We start from the raw sequence: 19831 nt of genomic DNA, 5'->3' as shown, positions 1-19831 counted from the left end.
CCTCGAATTTAGGAGGAGGCGGTGCGGTGTTCAGGGGCGCCACGAGCAGCAGCTCTTGGCGGTGCACAGCCTCCGCAAGCTGCTCCTTCTCCGCGGCTTGGGCTTCAGCCTGCGCCAGCGCTCTCTCAGCAGACGCGGCGGCCTTGTCCTCCTACTCCTTGGCCAGGCGGTCGGCCTCTTCCTTGCGCGCCTCCTGCGCATTCCGCTCTGTCGCCTCCCGAAGGTCAGCGGCCGGGTCGATCCGCCAGTTGGCCGAAGAGGTCGTTGCCGACCTAAGGACCGAGGCGGTGCTCGACTTCTCAAGGGTTAGCGGGGCCCTGAAATAAGAAGACAAGTTAGAGGGCTCTCATGCCAGTTTGACGAGAAGCCAAGAAGCAAGGAAAAGATACTTACGACGACACCATAACGGGCACCTTCGGCTGCCTCTGATACTGGGCCACCTTGGCCGCGGCTTCCTTCCGCCTAGTCTTCGCGGCCGGGTTCTTGGCCTTCTTCGGGGCACTGCCAAACAGGGCAGCACCCTTCTTCCACTTGCGCTTGCTGCCACGGGCGGGCGGCCCGGAGGAGGGTCCGGTGCCGGTAGTAGCAGAGCTCCGGACGGGGCGCGGTTCGTCTTCTTCTTCGTCATCGTCGGGCCAAGTCCCCACGCCGCCGCCTTCCTCGGAGCCGCCTGCTCCACCATCGCCATCTGCTCTACCGCCGCCGCCGCCGCCTGTTGCGTCATCTGCCAGGGCGGCCGCCCCCAAGTCGGGGTCGTCCAAGTCACTCATCGCCCTGTCTGGCTGGAGGTCGTCACCCGGCCCCAGGAGGGTGGCCGTTGCCGCGGACATGTAAATATGCAACCAAGAAATAGCTGCATCATGACAAGAAATGAAGCTGAAGAAAACAGATCATGGGACAACATGAAGAAACTTACAGCGGGCAGCGGATTGTGGCGGGAGTATGGTCGCTTCCCGTACTGCCACTCTTCCTCCGATACCTTGAGGTCGAAGATCTCGTTTACCATCCGTGCGACTTCGGTAGGCGGCATCCCTTTCGTGCATAGCCGGCACGGATCGCGGTGTCCGCCCATCCGGAATATCGGATGAGGGCGGCTCTAGAGCGGGAGGACCCGGCGCTCGACGAAGGCAACGAGAAGGTCGGAGGCCACGAGGCCCTCCGACTCCTGGAGCCCTCGGAGTCGGCCGATGGCGGCCGCCGTGTCCGCCGACACCGGCTTCAGTTTGTACCCCTAGGTGGGCCGAGCCCCGGTGGGGGGCCGGCCTTATAGGCCGGCAGGTTGAGGAAGTCGGTGGCAGGGTCTACGTTCTCAACGTAGAAGTAGGACTGCCGCCACATCTTCACCGACTACGCCAGCTTGATGACGAGGAAGGCGTTCCCTTTCACCAGTCGGCGCATGGCGACGAAGCCCCCGCACTCGGTTGCCGTCTCCCTGGCGGAGGTGCCGAGCTTCCCATAAAAGAACGCTCCCCACAGCTCGATTGTGGGGAGGATGTCGATGTAGCCCTCGCACGCCGTAACAAAGGCGGAGAGTAGAGTCATGGAGTTGGGCGTGAGGTGGTGAGGCTGAAGATGGTAGAAGTCGAGGAAGGAGCGGAAGAAACTGCTCACTGGGAGGCCGAAGCCGTGGAGGAAATGCGAGAGGAAGACGAACCGCTCGTCTCCCCGCGGCGTTGGCGAGATCTCTGTTTTCGGCGGCCCCCGCGCCTTGAAGAAGGCCGCTCTGGGCATCCGGCACGTGTCACGGAGGAAGGAGATGTGATCTTCAATCATGGTCGATCCATCCCAGTCTCCGCCTCTCTCGCCCGCCATGGCTTCTGGCTGGCTGCGTGGGGAGGAGAAGAGCGTCGGCGGCGGACGACGGCGACAGCACTGCGGCAGCGCAGAACAGCGGCAGCAACGATGGAGGAGCAAGAAGAAGAAGAAGAGGAGTGGGAGCGCGAGAGCTTTGCTGCACCTCTCCCATCTCCCTACTTATAGCCCTCCGGCTATGAAGCCGAGGGGGCGGGACGTGGGTCGTGGGATTAACTGCGCCCACGACCCCACGACCCTCATTTACCGCACGCATTCACCGCACCGTAAATGGTCGTGGGAATAGCAACCGTCCCCTTCGGCGCAGCGGATCCGCCCGGTTGCCGAGGCGCGGTAGTGGCGGGCCCGGCCCAGTATCACGTCCCGTCAAGGGCGTGGGGTGGCAGGTTGACCGGGCTGGCGTGCGCCGCATGGCATGTCTGTAGCGGGCGGCGGCCCGGGAAGCTTAGCAGGCACGCTACCTTTTGCCTGCCTCGAAGTTCAAAACCAATCACACAAGCTCTGCCCGGACCAGGCCGGCCTCGGCAGTTGGTTGGCTGCATGGTGGACCGACGTCTTATCGGAGCCCGATGAGGAGGGGAAGCCACTGAGACTTCGCTGCCCCTCGACCGCAACACCTCACCAGCTTTGGGGACTACAGTCGGAGTAATGGGCCACGGGTAGGCTCACCCGGGTCCCTGGATTTATCAAGACTTTGGGCCAGCTCTGCCTAGCTGGACCCCAGGCTGAAGCTCCGCCCTCAGGGAGCCGGCTGGCTCAACGGCCGGCTGCCAGAGGGCGGCTGACCCAAGCCTACGACGCTCCGAGTGACCGACTCCTGCTGGCCGGCCTCCAGAGTGGGCGGCATCAGGCAGGCGGCCGCCTTAGGACTTCGGTGCGGCCGAGCCCCCATTGAGAGTACAAGACAGAGCGTGGCTACAGTGAAGCCTATCCCCTCCGATGCTCGGGACATGCGTGGCTACAGTGCTCCGTACATGCGGAGATCTCCGCACGATGGGGCACTGTGCCATGCCTCCCCTGACGTCGCTCCGAGCAGGCGGAGTCCTGTTCCCCATGACGGCCTGTCTGTACGGCCTACCAGTGGCGGTCCCTATCAGGCAGTGACCCCGTTGAAGATGGCAGAAGCTCAATCAGGCGGATTCGGGAGGGGCCGGCCTCTAGCAGGCGGCCGTCCCTTGCCCCGAGGCAAGCATGCCATTAAGCTGACAAGACCAAGTGTGGCTACAGTGGCCTCCCACCAGGCGGTAGGACTGTAGCCACACTAAGATGACCAAGCCCCCGTCATCAACAACATGGCTGCAGTAAGCCGCCACCAACCAGCCAGCGAGGCCCACCAGGCGGCGGGTCCCAATGGTCGGCGAAGAAGCCGGAGGCTGGGGACGCTGATAGCCAGGCCCAGCACCCAGACGAATTACCATTGTACCCCTGGGGGGTAGGCCTATATAAACCCCCCAGGCCACCCATGCAAAGGGTTCCAACCCTGATAGAACTAGCCAGATACCTAGGGCAGGGAAGAGCTAGCCTCGCCTTCTCCTACCTCTAGACACAGCTCAAGGAGCAACTTGTAGCACTAGTGCCTTAGTAATCATGCGAAGACCCTGCAGAGCAGGAGTAGGGGTATTATCTCCACAGAGAGCCTCCAACCTGGGTAAAGTTTGCCGGCGTACGTGTCTACGTCTTATCCCGCTTCCAGGCACCGTCGACGTTCTACTCACCCCCACCATGATAAGCCATCTGTTGGCATATGTCGTACCCAACCCCCGTCACAAAGTGAATTTCCATACAAAAAGAACTCTTCAGCTTGATTGTATCTTTAGGACAAAACAACTCGGCTAAATAGTACGCAATCCATCTGCCAAACTCGCATTTTCTTCACATAGAAATAACAAAAGAGTGTCAATCAAGTTACCTTCTACAGAAATGATTGTGTATTAACATCCAGACATAATCAAGAGAAAACAGGGCGCATATCCATCAAATTAAATTTCTTGCACAAAGTAGAAAAATGCCCTAAAACATGGCCATGCTTTCTAGTACTCGCTGCCTGGAATTGACACGATCTAAATTAGAATTGTAACATCACATGAGTATATACACAAGTATCTCTGGAAGTCATTGCATGACCAAAAAACTCATCAAATCCATAATTTTAGTAGTACACTCTTGATTAATGTTCAGAGTATTCATATATCATACAAGTTACCCCCCCTGATTCAAAGCAACAGACTGTTAAATACATGTCAATTTGCACCAAATCTAGTATAGTACTCTAGCTATCAATCCATGTCCTCAATGCATCCATGAAGCGTAAGTGAGCAGAAAACATTTATCACTAATTAAACGTTTCCCATTTCAAATGCCTCTGACGATTATATAATGTGCAAAACACTAACTATCTCTGGCCAACGTATGATGCAGATCTTTCTCATTTCAAATGACTCCGGTAAAAAAAATAGCCACTATCTCCCAACTCGTTGGAGTAGACGGCCTGGCATTAGATCAAGGTGAACCTCAAGTTGCAAAACATGGGCAATAATAACCTTAAAGTAAGCACATATGCATATGCATATGAACCTAGGCAACTAGGGAAGACTGCCATGAATATAGAGGACCTCTGGAGAGACCAATGTGTACTCATTACAGAATTAGTTCACGAAAAGTAAGTTGACACCACTGGAATACAATTGTATCACTTCACATACAGCAAGAAGAGCAGAAATGAGTAAGCAAATAAACATCCGCTCAAGGAGACCAGATCCAATTAGCTAAACAGCTGTAGCATAGATAGACCATAGTATTTTCTTTACCTCGCCTATTTCTGGCATCAAAGTCCTCTGCCCTCACCCCTCACCCCATCTCCAAGAAGCAAGGACACAACCAACATCAGCAAAGGACCTGTGAAAGGCAAGGAAAAAGAGCGATACACCCTGGCCTGAACCAATCGAACATAAGAAATGCAGACAGCTAACCAAGGAAGAACACCTAATTTTCAGTGTGTTTTATTGCTAATCTAGATCAAACATCAGTAAAGCAAAATTATTAAACATTAGATCAAAGCAATTAATAGAAAGTAAATGCTAAACAGGGGAACCATAGCTTGATGCGGAAATTAGAGATATTAGATTTTAACACTCCACAAGTTGTTGGCATGATCTGAAAATTAGGACTAACATATAATTATGAACACACATATATCACACTTGCAAAGGGAGAGACAAAGTTCAATTATAATTATGCACACGCACATATAACTACGTGACACATGGCAACCGCAGCAGCAAAGAAAAAACATGGCTTATTAGTTTATAAAATATAGCTTCAACGGAATCTGCATTTATACATGGATATAACACTACTCAAATGTACAAATCTGGCATCAACAATAGATCTTCACAAGTAGCCTCAAAGATTTCTTTAGTTTCCATTGCCAGCAATGTAAGCGGTAATATAGTTATGAAGAAACAAATGCTGCATTGCAAAAACAGAGCATCCCAAAAAGAAAAAGAATGAATAGGTGACATCAAACCTACAACAAATATATACCAACTATTGTCGTTTGATTTACTCACCAATCAACAAAATGTACTTATATTTGAGGTTCTAGATTAAAAAAACTTGAGAAAAGGCTAACCACTACAAAAAAAAGACTCATCCGTGACATTTTGGGCCGAACGTAAATTCTTTCTGTCATACATATGACACTTCTATGATGATAATTGTGACAAAACCCGGTATCATCATAGATGTGGTGGGCTCCTACTTCTATGACAAAAAATCATGACAAAAAATGGGCTTTTCGTCCTGGGCGGGCCGGAGAAGCAGCTGGATGACATTCTTTGGGCCGTCCATGATGGAAAAAACCATGGTAGAAGCGAGGGGGAGGAAAATTTTGGGGAGTTGCCGGTTACGGTGGGAGGTCGGGGGCCGAGCGATGCGCGTTTCTCTCGTACACGTACGCGCGTGTGTGCGAAGCGTTGGTTCTAGCTGAACCCGAGCGAGACGTTGGGCTCTAACTGAACCCGAGCGATTGCACTGCAGGCTATGCATTACTGAACCCGAGCGATCGATCGATGGCTGTTAACTGAACCTGATGGAGCAATTCCTTCGCTACTGCTGCTAACTGAAGCCGATCGATTGGGTGAACAGTGAGCATTGCACGGGGAGGGGGGGGGGGGTGGATGAACAGTGAGCAGTGGCGTTGCCTCTAGATGAACAGGACCCCGTGGTGTGGAGGAATGGATGAACAGTAGACGGTGGAGGGGTGGCCGTGGAGGGGTGGTTGAACAAGACCCCGTGGTGTGAGGGCTGGATCAACAGTAGACGGTGGAGGGCTGGATGAACAGTAGACGGTGTAGGGCTGGATGAACAGTAGACGGTGGAGTAGCGCGCGGTGGAGGCTGGATGAATAGGAGCCCATGGAGGCCGGAGAAGGTCAACGGTAGCCCGTGGAGGCTGGAGGAGGTCGACGGTGGAGATGAACAGTATCCCGTGGAGTCCCGTTTTGCGGTACGCCACACCCCTCCCGATGAATAGGACCCCCGTTTCGACCGTAGCGCTCCAACACAAGTCTGTTTCATTCGTTTTGCGGTACGCCACACCCCTCCCGATGAACAGGACCCCCGTTTCGACCGTAGCGCTCCAACACAAGTCCGTTTCGTCCGTTTTGCGGTACGCTACACCCTTCCCGGTCAACAGGACGCCCGTTTTGATCGTAGGAGGTCCGTTTCCTCCGTTTTGCGGTACGCCACAGCCCTCCCGATCAACAGGACCCCGTTCCGAACGTAGGAGGTCCGTTTCCTCCATTGTGCGGTACGCCAGGCCTCGTTTCCATCGCCTATTCCGTCCAAGCCCTCCTGATGAACAGGACCACACATTTCGTTCCGACCCAGCCGGTTGGCTCCCCATGAACACGACGACGATGTTGTTTCTCCGTTCCGACCCAGCCATGTACGTATGCGCGAGTAGGCGTTCGAGACCCTGCCCGTATGTACGTACGTGGCCGTATTTTCTTTCTTGCACCCTCGCCGATGTACGTACGTGTACATGCTACGTGCGCGCCTCTACTACGACACGTGCGCGCCTCTACATCGACTAGTATGTACGTACACGTTCGCGACCAGAATGACAACGCTACGTACGCTTCGACCAGGTGGGTCCCGACTGTCAGGCACTTCCTTGCCTACGAAGATGTAGCTAGTGGGTCCCAGCAGTCAGGGGGGCGAATCGTTTTTTTTTGCCCGGACGCACTTCCTTGCGTGCGAAGATTTAGCTGGTGGGTCCCAGCAGTCAGGGGGGCGAATAGTTTTTTTTCCCGGACGCACTTCCTTGCATGCAAAGATGTAGCTGGTGGGTCCCAGCAGTCAGGGGGGCGAATCGTTTTTTTCGGACGCACTTTCTTGTGTGCGAAGATGTAGCTGGTGGGTCCCAGCAGACAGGGGGAGCATTTTTTCGCGAAATACGGTGGACCGTCCGGTGAGTCCCCGCTGTCTGGTGGAGGAATAATTACTTTGCACGTAATAAGGAGGCACTTCCTTGCTGCGGCCATGGACCCAGCTGTCAGCCTCTCCACGTACAGTCCACGTCCGATGGAAGCCATTCCTTGACCACGTTGACCACGCTGCACCGAGAGCACCAGGGCGGTGGACGACGGCGAGGCCTAGGAAGGGGATGACACGGAGCCGGGGAAGATGCGACAGTGGATGCCCACGCGTAGAGGAGTATGAGGATTCGCTCGTTCGGCTGCGGTGTGAGGCTGCCGTCGCCGCAGAATAACAGGGGGTGTGGGTGCGTAGAGGAATGGTCTGGCCAGCGGTGGGAGTAGTAGGTGGCGGTGAGGCCTCCGCGGCATCACAGCCGGCCACGGGCGGCAGGATCAGGCGGCACGACCGGCGCTACTTTGGGCGGCTGGAGCAAGAAGACCAGAGGTTGAAGAAGCACTACGGCCGTTGGATGGACATCGTACGATCATATATTGACTAAAGTTGATATAGGCCTCTGTCCCAGTCAACTTAGTAGGCCCACAAGTCAGCCTCCCACCAAGGTTGGTCCCAGCTAGCAGGGGGGTATTCATTTTTTTGTGCGTAATAAGGAGGCACTTCCGGTGGGTCCGAGCTGACAGCGGGGGGAACGTTTTTTTCGCGAAATACGGTGGCCCGTCTTGTGGGTCCCAGCAGTCAGGGGGAAACGTTTTTTCGTGAAATACTAGTGGCCCGTCCGATGGGTCCCTGCTGTCAGGTGGAGGAACAATTATTTTCTGTGTAATAAGGAGGCACTTCCTTGCGGCTGCCGTGGACCCATCTGTCAGCCTCTCCACGTACAATACTCTTCCAATGGAAGTTGGTCGTTGACCACATTGACCATGCCGCGCCGAGAGCACCACGGCGGTGGACGACGGCGAGGCCTAGGAAGGGGACAACGCGGAGCCGTGGAAGACGCGGCAGTTGAAGCCCGTGCTGAGAGGAGTACGAGGGTTCACCGGTTCGGCTGCAGTGTGAGGCTGCCGTCGCCGCAGAATAACAGGGGGTGTGGGTGAGTAGAGGGATGCCCTGGCCAGCAGTGGGAGTAGTAGGGGGCGCTGAGGCCTGCGCGGCAGCACAGCCGGCCACGGGAGGCGGGAGGCGGTCCCGCCGGCGCTGCTTTGGCGGCTGGAGCAAGAAGATCAGAGATTGAAGAAACACGGCGGCCGTTGGATCGACATCCAACGGTTACGTCTGCTAGAATCGTTTGTTGACGTAGTATATAATAACTAAATTTTTTTTGCATACACGTAAACTAAACAGGCCCACAAGTTAAACCACTCCCTCTTTTGTTTAATAATTTATATATAGCTCATGGCAACTTCTTATACAATTTATTGCAGTCGTTTTTTTTGTTGGCCAGGGCTAATTTCGCATATTTCTGTGGGTTCCAAGCTATTTTTAATACTGAAATGTCGAGCCTGATTTAAAGTACTTTGAAAATATATTTAAAATAGCAGGTGTACCCGCACATTTGCGCGGCTAGACCATTGTTGTGTACTATTTATATGTTTTAGTTTACTATATCTTGGCATTTAGTATTTATTTTTCATGGGGGTGAAAAAACCAACACTGTATACCATTGCGTGGCACTAAAAAAACTCACATTTACAACAAAATATTTAAATGCTGCTACGATGTATGCAATGGGGGCCACTACAGTGTAGTTACATTATTCAAATATATGTGCATTTTGTTTTGTTTTTTTCATTTCTCCAATCCTCTTTAGGCATTAAGCGATACTATTTACCTTGAGCGGCATATTTTGTAGTCTTTTTTTTGAACGGATGTTTCGTAGTCTCTAGTCACTTAAGTTTCTTCTGTTGGTCCAAATTTTCTCCTTCTACCAATACATCAAACCTGATTTGACTAACACACTTTGCTTGATTCTCCTGGCCCAAATTCTAACCGATTGAAGTAGTTGTTTGGTGACTATGTCCATGAATATCCAAGCAGGATTCGCTTGTACTCTAGTCTTATTAAAAAAACATTAGTTGATATCATACTGTGCATTCCGCAACTGTATCATTACTTCATTAGTTTTATAAAACATATAATTTATTGCACTGATTTATTGTTCCAGTGTATGCAAATCAATTTTAATTTTTATGTTGTGTCATACAGTTTAATCCTAATTAAGGATTCTCCATGTAGAAGCTAGTAAGAGCAGAAAAGGGTTTGTTCTATAAAATAACAAAAAAAGATTGATAATATCAAATGGCTTGTTTGCACGTCATCATATTCATGCTCTAAGCACGTCTAAATTTTCATATAATAACGCTCTATGCTTGAAAACTATTGAATGCTCTACATGACAACCTTGTAATTAACCATGAAAATTATTTTTTTAAACGTCACACAAATCTCATCAAGTTTTCAAGGAATCTATCATTACACATTTCAAAAGTGTTCGCGTCATGGCAGCGCATCCACTTTTTCCACAATGAATATACAGTAGAAAAGGTCTTCCGCAAAAAAAGGCCAATGCAACCTTACGTGACATGCAAAACCATTAATCACGCCTCGTGATGCCTCAGCTTTGCTACAGTTCTGTTAAACGCGCCCGCGAGCCCATCGGAGCCAGTGGCTCTGCAGGCGTCGGTGTCCCGATGTTAACTGTCCATGTTCCCCCACGCTTTCCGCCTTCCATTCATGCCTGAACTTGAGATGCAGCCTCCGCAGCTAGTTCTGGCAGTGCTGGTACGCCATCTGCTGCTCCTCTAGCTCCACCGCGTGTAGACGCAACACAACAACTCTCGCGCAAACTTCAGTTCGCGGCTATCGCTACCTCCTGCAAGGGAGTTTGTTGCCATCCTCTTATATATCCTCCCTGGCCGTTACCGCGTCGTCGTCTCGCCTGATATTTGCCGGCAGGATGTGGTCGCCGAGGGTGAGGCGTGCATCGGGGTCGCTGTCATCCTTCTTGTCCGAGACCTTGCACTTGTTGAGGATGTTGGCCTTCTTACTCAACGTTTTCTTCAAAGCTTCATTGTCCTTGCGTCGGTTCCACCGGCTTAGCGGCATCTCGTCCAGTATCATAGATATTGCAGCTTCCACCGTGAGATTGATGGGTTTGATGCCGGCAGCACCGGCTCAGATGGGATTGCGGGCGTGCTTTACCGAGTTGGAGCTGATTCCAGGCAAATCAACAATGATAAATATGATGTGATTCGGACTCCAAAAGGCATAAGTAATACATTCCTTGTTGAAGCATATAAACAGGCTCAACAAAAGTGAAAAGGGAAAGGAGACTGCCTCCCGGGTCGCTCTCCTCGGGCGACTCCGGAGGCCGCCGCCGCCACCTACCCTCCGCCCTTCTCCACCACTCCCTCTCCTCGCCGTCGCCGGAGGAGGCCGCCGGGCGAAGCCTAGCGGCGGACGGCGGCGGCGAGGTTCCTCCCGTCTAGACCACCCCCACACGCTCCTTTAGATCCAACCGAAGCTCGTCGGCATGGCCATGGCGGGCGCCCAGAGCCGGTCTCTCCCACCCTCTCCCGTGCCGGATCTGGCATGCCAGCCTCCGGATCCGCCCCTCCTCCTGCTCGGGGGCGCTGTCCGTGGCCGGATTCGGCCCCGACGCCATCTTGCTTGGCTGCATCGGCTTCGGCTTGCTCCGCCAGCTGGATCTCGTCCCTCTCCACTGTCGGCTTCGACCACCTCCCATGCTGCACTGGGAGCTGGCTCCGGCGGCGCCCAAGTCCGGTGGTTCCCCCTCCGGTTCGTGCCTTTGCCGTGCTGCCCCCGCCGGTCTCTCCTCTCGTGGCAGCTGGACGGGTATGTCCGCGCGGGGCCTTGCTGTTGATGGGTGCCTCCGTCCCCGACCTTCCCCGTGTTGGACCTGCCATGGCAGTGTCTGATCTGGATGCCTTGCCCCCGTGCCCCGTCCCGTGCTCCGCCACGCACCTCCTCCGTCCTCCCTCGCCACCGCCCGTTCTGTTGTCGTCGTGCTCCTCCGCGTGCTCGCCAAACGAAGGTGGCGTCGTGGCTCTCTGCGTCTTGGGAGCCCTCCACCTCCCAGATCCCCTGGTGGGTTGTCACTGTCTCGTGGCTTCACCTGCAGGGGGCGCCGCACCAGTGGTCCTCGCTGGTGGCTCTCGGTGTCAAGGGTGCCTGCCGGCGTCGCTGCCGGTTGGATTCGCCCGGATCTGGGGCCGCCCATCCCAGCGCTGCTTGGCGCTATTGGCGGTTGCTCTGCGTCTCGTCGGGAAGGATGTGACCGGGGATGGGGAGAAATCCTTGGTCGGCCTGCTGTTGGCCGAGACAGCGGCGACGCTTCCCGTCGTTCTCCATCTTGATGGCGTTGTCTTCATTCCCCGGTCTTGTGATGTTTGGGGTGTGCTCTGTGAAGTTCTATGCTTGGTGATGCCCTTCGACTACACCGGTGGCACACAGGTGCCGTGGCATCGTCTTGGCCCGGTGTGACCGTTCGAATGTACCCCATGGCACAGATGGTGTCGCGGCGTTGTGCAGTCTTGGTTGCCCGGTGCTTTTCGATTGCGTCGATGGCACAATGACATGGTTTAGTCTCGGCTCGCCGCTGCAGTTCGAGCGCCGATGGTGCCCCTTGTTGTGTTGTGTCCCCCCTCGCCTTGGGTGGTTTGTGTGTTGTTTTGCTTTATTTCTCCCTCCTGTGCCCCCTGTAATTCTGGTTCACTTGGGCCCTATCTTGTATTAGGCTGCAAAGCCTATAGGCAACATATGAATACAATTCAGGTGGGGAGAATTTCTTCTCCCCCCCGGTGACATTAAAAAAAAAGCATATAAACAGGAATAGTGTATTTGTCTGTTTAAGGTTTTCTTTTGTCACCCGTACGTGTTCGGTTACTATGAACAGATTTTTCCTTGTATTCTACTTGATCCCTTGTTTCCCACATATTCTACATGATCTGTCATTACACCCTACGTGTCCCTTAGAGATAGTTTTAGGTGTCACACACAAAAACTATTTTTTTTGTGTTAATAAAAGATACTTTTTTTCGTTTGTGTTAAGAAAAGATACTTTTACGTGTAGAACACTAAATTACTAAAAAAACACTATGACACGCGACCATGGTCTTGCATGATTCTTTTTAGCTACGTGAGGAAGAAGGACTGTTTCTCGGCTTATTCCATGTACACGTCCACGCTAGAGTTGGTTATATTTTTTTTAGATCAACGTGTCAGCCGTAGTCCTCTTTGTACATGGTTGATATTGTGCGTAACTTTTTCATCTTTTAATCTCAACCATTATTATTTATATCGATGGAGTATATTTTTATTTATATCGATGGAGTATATTTTTTAAGCTTATGTGGATTAACGTGATGGCTCGTTTGTCTTCTGTATTATGTATATAATAGATTAGGTTAATGCCCAGTAAAATAGAAATCTGAAAATGTGAAAAAAATCAGAAATTATAAAGTAATTGCCAATTTGTCATCTGTTTTTATATTTACAACCCATTTCATATTACTTTCAAGATTTGCAAGCGTCTTGAAAGAGTTGCAGCCCATCAGGGCGTAGAAAAATAAGTAGGCCTGGATTGGGTATTCTTCAGAAAAAAATAAATTGTGCTCATTTTCACAAAGAAAAAATAGTTGGGCTGCTCATATGGTGAACATAAAATATAAGCCTGGGCTAGACGGGCCACAACCCAGTTCAAACCCTTCTCCGTCTCAACAATACCAAACAAAAAAAATACTACTCGAGTAGCTATGTCCTAGGTGTCAGCCGATCTTGTGTTGTTCTCTTGTCTATTGACTATATACGCTCACAATGTCGTGGGTCCCAGATGTCAGGAAAACACTAGGAGGAAGCATTTTATTTTTCCATGCGCTGACGTGGTGGGCCCCTACTGTCATCCTCTCCATGTACTTCTGCCGATTCCTGTTGTTTGTTGACCATGTTGACAACGCGAGAGGGCGGCGCCACGGCGAGCGCACCAAAGCGCGCGGAGGACATCGACATTAATCATTTAGGAGGCGGTGGGGCGGCGATGCGTGCGCTGAGGCGCAGCCAGCCTTGGGAGGCGGAAGCAGGCGGCCCCGCCGATGCTGGTTTGGTTTTGGCGGATGGAGGAAGACAGGACTGAAGAAACACGATAGACTATAAAAGCAGCAGGAGTACTTAACAACCTTAACTGAAACCAGCAGGGGCACTTAACAACTAAAGCTGAAAGCAGTATCAGTACTTATATAGGTTCAACCGTACAAAGTACGCCTCGAACAGTGCTACTTTGCCTACAGTTAACCAAGGGTGAGGCTGCCAAGCCCCAGGACAAGGCCCAGGCGCCACCCCGCGCATCCACAACCTTCTGAAAGCAGCTTCATCTCGCAACGTGGTCAATAAACAGGACATTCGCTTTAGAGCCATGCAAAAGCATGAACATAATCTTCTGTCCTATTCTCCAAGATGGACGGCCTTCATTATTTGAGACCACCCACGAATAAGTATATTTTCACCTCCAAGGGGAATTGAGTAGGTCGACATAAACATCATGTTGTGACCAAGCGCAAGTCTGACCCGACCATGGTCAGGCATCTGTATAGGAACAATAGAACTCGGTAGTTCATGTTTCAAGAAGATCACAGCTGTAAAACTGTGTATAAGCAATAGTTTATGAACAACATATATAACAGAAAATAGCTCGTACCATAAGTTTCTCGACACAGTTGGACCTGTTCAACGAGTGCAACAGTGGCACACATATCTCACATGGCCTTCCACCATTGAAACGCCCCACAAGGACCTCAAGACGATCAATAAAGTGTAGGAACATGTGGATGTCGTCCCAGTCAACTTCAGTGCCATCAGTAACAGCCGAGTTACTACAGAATAAAAAACGAGCAGCCTGCTTAACTCTGAAAAAACCTACACGTGCCACCAATTATAAGAAAATATTAGTTAGAAGTAGCATCTTCATGAGAGATTCGTTGCTACTTCTAAAGTTAAATTGTGATTAGTTAGACAGAATAGGTGGATTAAGAAGTAATCGAGGCAACAAGCAAGAACCAGATACAAAACTAACATGGATGAACAATTGGAACGACGTCGGGGTGGAAGATCGCAGTGAAGATGAGACCAGGTTCTGCTATTTCCATCAACATTCGTGCGCCAACTTTCAGTCCGTTACACTTGAGAAAGTTTATGCAAGTTCGGCCATAAAAAATGCAGTGATCTTCTTGGTTCATGAACCCAACTCGGAAGTAATATCCATGGATTGTCTTAACTGTGACCATTAAACTAGTGTATTCAGTTATGGCAAGGTCGAGCATCTTGAGTACATGTGTTCTGGCAGAGCAAATAATACACTGCAGGAAAAATAATATGAGAACATAGCATGTTCAAAAAAATCCCACCCTCCCGGATAGAGAAGAGGATTCTAGGAACATACTGTGCGTGTTTCAAAATGCTATGATAGAATGAGAAGGAACAAGTGTGATGTCTCGCCGACGACGCAGAAATTGTTGGAAATATGCCCTAGAGGCAATAATAAAAGGATTATTATTATATTTCTTTGTTCATGATAGTTGTCTTTTATTCATGCTATAATTGTATTATCCGGAAATCGTAATACACGTGTGAATACTTAGACCACAACATGTCCCTAGTGAGCCTCTAGTTCACTAGCTCGTCGATCAACAGATAGTCATGGTTTCCTGACTATGGACATTGGATGTCATTGATAACGAGATCACATCATTAGGAGAATGATGTGATGGACAAGACCCAAATCCTAAGCATAGCACAAGATCGTGTAGTTCGTTTTGCTAGAGCTTTTCCAATGTCAAGTATCTCTTCCTTAGACCATGAGATCATGTAACTCCCGGATACCGTAGGAGTGCTTTGGTTGTACCAAACGTCACAACGTAACTAGGTGACTATAAAGGTATGCTACGGGTATCTCCGAAAGTGTCTGTTGGGTTGACACAGATCGAGACTGGGATTTGTCACTCCGTATTACGGAGAGGTATCACTGGGCCCACTCGATAGTGCATCATCATAATGAGCTCAAAGTGACCAAGTGTCTGGTCACGGGATCATGCATTACGGTACGAGTAAAGTGACTTGCCGGTAAAGAGATTGAACGAGGTATTGGGATACCGACGATCGAATCTCGGGCAAGTAACATACCGATTGACAAAGGGAATTGTATACGGGGTTGCTTGAATCCTCGACATCGTGGTTCATCCGATGAGATCATCGAGGAGCATGTGGGAGCCAACATGGGTATCCAGATCCCGCTGTTGGTTATTGACTAGAGAGTCGTCTCGGTCATGTCTACGTGTCTCCCGAACCCGTAGGGTCTACACACTTAAGGTTCGGTGACACTAGGGTTGTATGAATATGAGTATGCAGCAAACCGAAAGTTGTTCGGAGTCCCGGATGAGATTCTGGACGTCACGAGGAGTTCCGGAATGGTCCGGAGGTAAAGAATTATATATGGGAAGTCGAGTTTCGGCCACCGGGAAAGTTTCAGGGTCCACCGGTATTGTACCGGGACCACCGGAAGGGTCCCGGGGGTCCACCTGGTGGGGCCACCTATCCCGGAGGGCCCCATGGGCTGAAGTGGGAGGGGAACCAGCCCCTAGTGGGCTGGTGCGCCCCCCTGGGCCCCCCTCTGCGCCTAGGGTTGGGAACCCCTAGGGGAGGGGGCGCCTCCACTTGCTTGGGGGGCAAGTCTCCCCCCTTGGCCGCCGCCCCCACTTAGGAGATCCCATCTCTAGGGCCGGCGCCCCCCCTGGGGTCCCTTTATAAAGAGGGGGGTGGGAGGGCAGCCGCACCCAACACCTGGCGCCTCCCTCCCCTCCCTGCTACACCTCTCCCTCCCGTAGTTGCTTGGCAAAGCCCTGCCGGAGCCCTGCTGCATCCACCACCACGCCGTCGTGCTGCTGGATCTTCATCAAACTCTCCTTCCCCCTTGCTGGATCAAGAAGGAGGAGACGTCACGCTGACCGTACGTGTGTTGAATGCGGAGCTGCCGTCCGTTCGGCGCTAGGATCTCCGGTGATTTGGATCACGACAAGAACGACTCCCTCAACCCCGTTCTCTTGAACGCTTTCGCACGCGATCTACAAGGGTATGTAGATGCATCTCTCTCTCTCGTTGCTAGATGAACTCATAGATTGATCTTGGTGAATGTAGGAAATTTTTTATTTTATGCAACGTTCCCCAACAATGGTTCTCTATTGCACGAGTAGAACACAAATCTGTTGTGGGCGTAGATCTTCTCAACTTGCTTGCCACTACTAGTCTTATTTTGCTTCAGCGGTATTGTGGGATGAAGCGGCCCGAACCGACCTTATATGTACGCTTACGTGAGATAGGTTCCACCGACTGACATGCACTAGTTGCATAAGGTGGCTAGCGGGTGTCTGTCTCTCCCACTTTAGTTGGAGCGGATTCGATGAAAAGGGTCCTTATGAAGGGTAAATAGAAGTTGACAAAATCACGTTGTGGTAATTCGTAGGTAAGAAAACGTTCTTGCTAGAACCCAATTGCAGCCACGTAAAAGATGCAACAACAATTAGAGGACGTCTAACTTGTTTTTGCAGCAATTGCTATGTGATGTGATATGGCCAAAAGTTGTGATGAATGATGAATGATATATTGTGATGTATGAGATCATGTTCTTGTAATAGGAATCACGACTTGCATGTCGATGAGTATGACAACCGGCAGGAGCCATAGGAGTTGTCTTAATTATTGTATGACCTGCATGTCAATGATTTAACGCCATGTAGTTACTTTACTTTATTGCTAAACCATTAGCCATAGTAGCATAAGTAATAGTTGGCGAGAAACTTCATGGAGACACGATGATGGAGATCATGGTGTCATGCCGGTGACGAAGATGATCATGGAGCCCCGAAGATGGAGATCGAAGGAGCTATATGATATTGGCCATATCATGTCACTACTATATAATTGCATGTGATGTTTATTATGTTTATGCATCTTGTTTACTTAGAACGACGGTAGTAAATAAGATGATCCCTCTTAATAATTTCAAGAAAGTGTTCCCCCTAACTGTGCGTCGTTGCTAAAGTTCGTCGTTTCGAAGCACCACGTGATGATCGGGTGTGATAGATTCCTACGTTCACATACAACGGGTGTAAGACAGTTTTACACATGCAAAACACTTAGGTTAACTTGACGAGCCTAGCATGTATAGACATGGCCTCGGAACACAGAGACCGAAAGGTCGAACATGAGTCGTATGGAAGATACGATCAACATGGAGATGTTCACCGATGATGACTAGTCCGTCTCACGTGATGATCGGACACGGCCTAGTCGACTCGGATCATGTAACACTTAGATGACTAGAGGGATGTCAAATCTGAGTGGGAGTTCATTAAATAATTTGATTAGATGAACTTAATTATCGTGAACTTATTCTAAAATCTTTGCAAAATATGTCTTGTAGATCAAATGGCCAACGCTCATGTCAACATGAACTTCAACGCGTTCCTAGAGAAAACCAAGCTGAAAGATGATGGCAACAACTATACGGACTGGGTCCGGAACCTGAGGATCATCCTCATAGCTGTCAAGAAAGCATATGTCCTAGAAGGACCGCTAGGTGAAGCACCCATCGCAGAGAACCAAAATGTTATGAACGCTTGGCAGTCACGTGCTGATGATTACTCCCTCGTTCAGTGCGGCATGCTTTACAGCTTAGAACCGAGGCTCCAAAAGCGTTTTGAGCAACACGGAGCATATGAGATGTTCGGGGAGCTGAAAATGGTTTTTCAAGCTCACGCCCGGGTCGAGAGATATGAAGTCTCTGACAAGTTCTATAGTTGTAAGATGGAGGAAAATAGTTTTGTTAGTGAGCACATACTCAAAATGTCTGGGTTGCACAACCGCCTGTCCCAGCTGGACATCAACCTCCCGGACGAGGCGGTCATTGACAGAATCCTTCAGTCGCTCCCACCGAGCTACAAGAGCTTTGTGATGAACTACAATATGCAGGGGATGGTGAAGACTATTCCTGAAGTATTCTCAATGCTGAAGTCAGCAGAGGTTGAAATCAAGAAAGAACATCAAGTGTTGATGGTCAATAAAACCACCAAGTTCAAGAAGGGCAAGGGTAAGAAGAACTTCAAGAAGGACGACAAAGATGTTGCCGCGCCCGGTAAGCCAGTTGCCGGGAAGAAGTCAAAGAATGGACCCAAGCCTGAGACTGAGTGCTTTTATTGCAAAGGGAAGGGTCACTGGAAGCGGAACTGCCCCAAATACTTAGCGGACAAGAAGGCCGGCAACACTAAAGGTATATGTGATATACATGTAATTGATGTGTACCTTACCAGTACTCGTAGTAACTCTTGGGTATTTGATACCGGTGTCGTTGCTCATATTTGTAACTCACAGCAGGAGCTGTGGAATAAGCGGAGACTGGCGAAGGACGAGGTGACGATGCGCGTCGGGAATGGTTCCAAGGTCGATGTGATCGCCGTCGGCATGCTACCTCTACATTTACCCACGGGATTAGTTATGAACCTCAATAATTGTTATTTAGTGCCAAGTTTGAGCATGAACATTGTATCTGGATCTCGTTTAATACGAGATGGCTACTCATTTAAATCCGAGAATAATGGTTGTTCTATTTATATGAGAGATATGTTTTATGGTCATGCCCCGATGGTCAATGGTTTATTCTTAATGAATCTCGAACGTAATGTTACACATATTCATAGTGTGAATACCAAAAGATGTAAAGTTGATAACGATAGTCCCACATACTTGTGGCACTGCCGCCTTGGTCACATTGGTGTCAAGCGCATGAAGAAGCTCCATGCTGATGGACTTTTAGAGTCTCTCGATTATGAATCATTTGACACATGCGAACCATGCCTCATGGGCAAAATGACCAAGACTCCGTTCTCCGGAAGAATGGAGCGAGCAACCAACTTATTGGAAATCATACATACAGATGTGTGTGGTCCAATGAGCGTTGAGGCTCGCGGAGGATATCGTTATGTTCTCACTCTCACTGATGACTTAAGTAGATATGGGTATGTCTACTTGATGAAACACAAGTCTGAGACCTTTGAAAAGTTCAAGGAATTTCAGAATGAGGTAGAGAATCAACGTGACCGAAAGATAAAGTTCTTACGATCAGATCGTGGAGGAAAATATTTAAGTCACGAATTTGGTACGCACTTAAGGAAATGTGGAATCGTTTCACGACTCATGCCGCCTGGAACACCTCAGCGTAACGGTGTGTCCGAACGCCGTAATCGCACTCTATTGGATATGGTGCGATCTATGATGTCTCTTACCGATTTACCGCTATCATTTTGGGGATACTCTCTAGAGACAGCTACATTCACTCTAAATAGGGCACCATCTAAATCCGTTGAGACGACACCGTATGAATTATGGTTTGGGAAGAAACCTAAGATGTCGTTTCTAAAAGTTTGGGGATGCGATGCTTATGTCAAGAAACTTCAACCTGAAAAGCTCGAACCCAAGTCGGAAAAATGCGTCTTCATAGGATACCCTAAGGAAACCATTGG

Source organism: Triticum aestivum, chromosome 7B (genome assembly GCF_018294505.1).
Source record: "Triticum aestivum cultivar Chinese Spring chromosome 7B, IWGSC CS RefSeq v2.1, whole genome shotgun sequence".
Lineage (NCBI taxonomy): Eukaryota > Viridiplantae > Streptophyta > Magnoliopsida > Poales > Poaceae > Triticum > Triticum aestivum.
Note: the sequence above shows the minus strand (reverse complement) of the source record.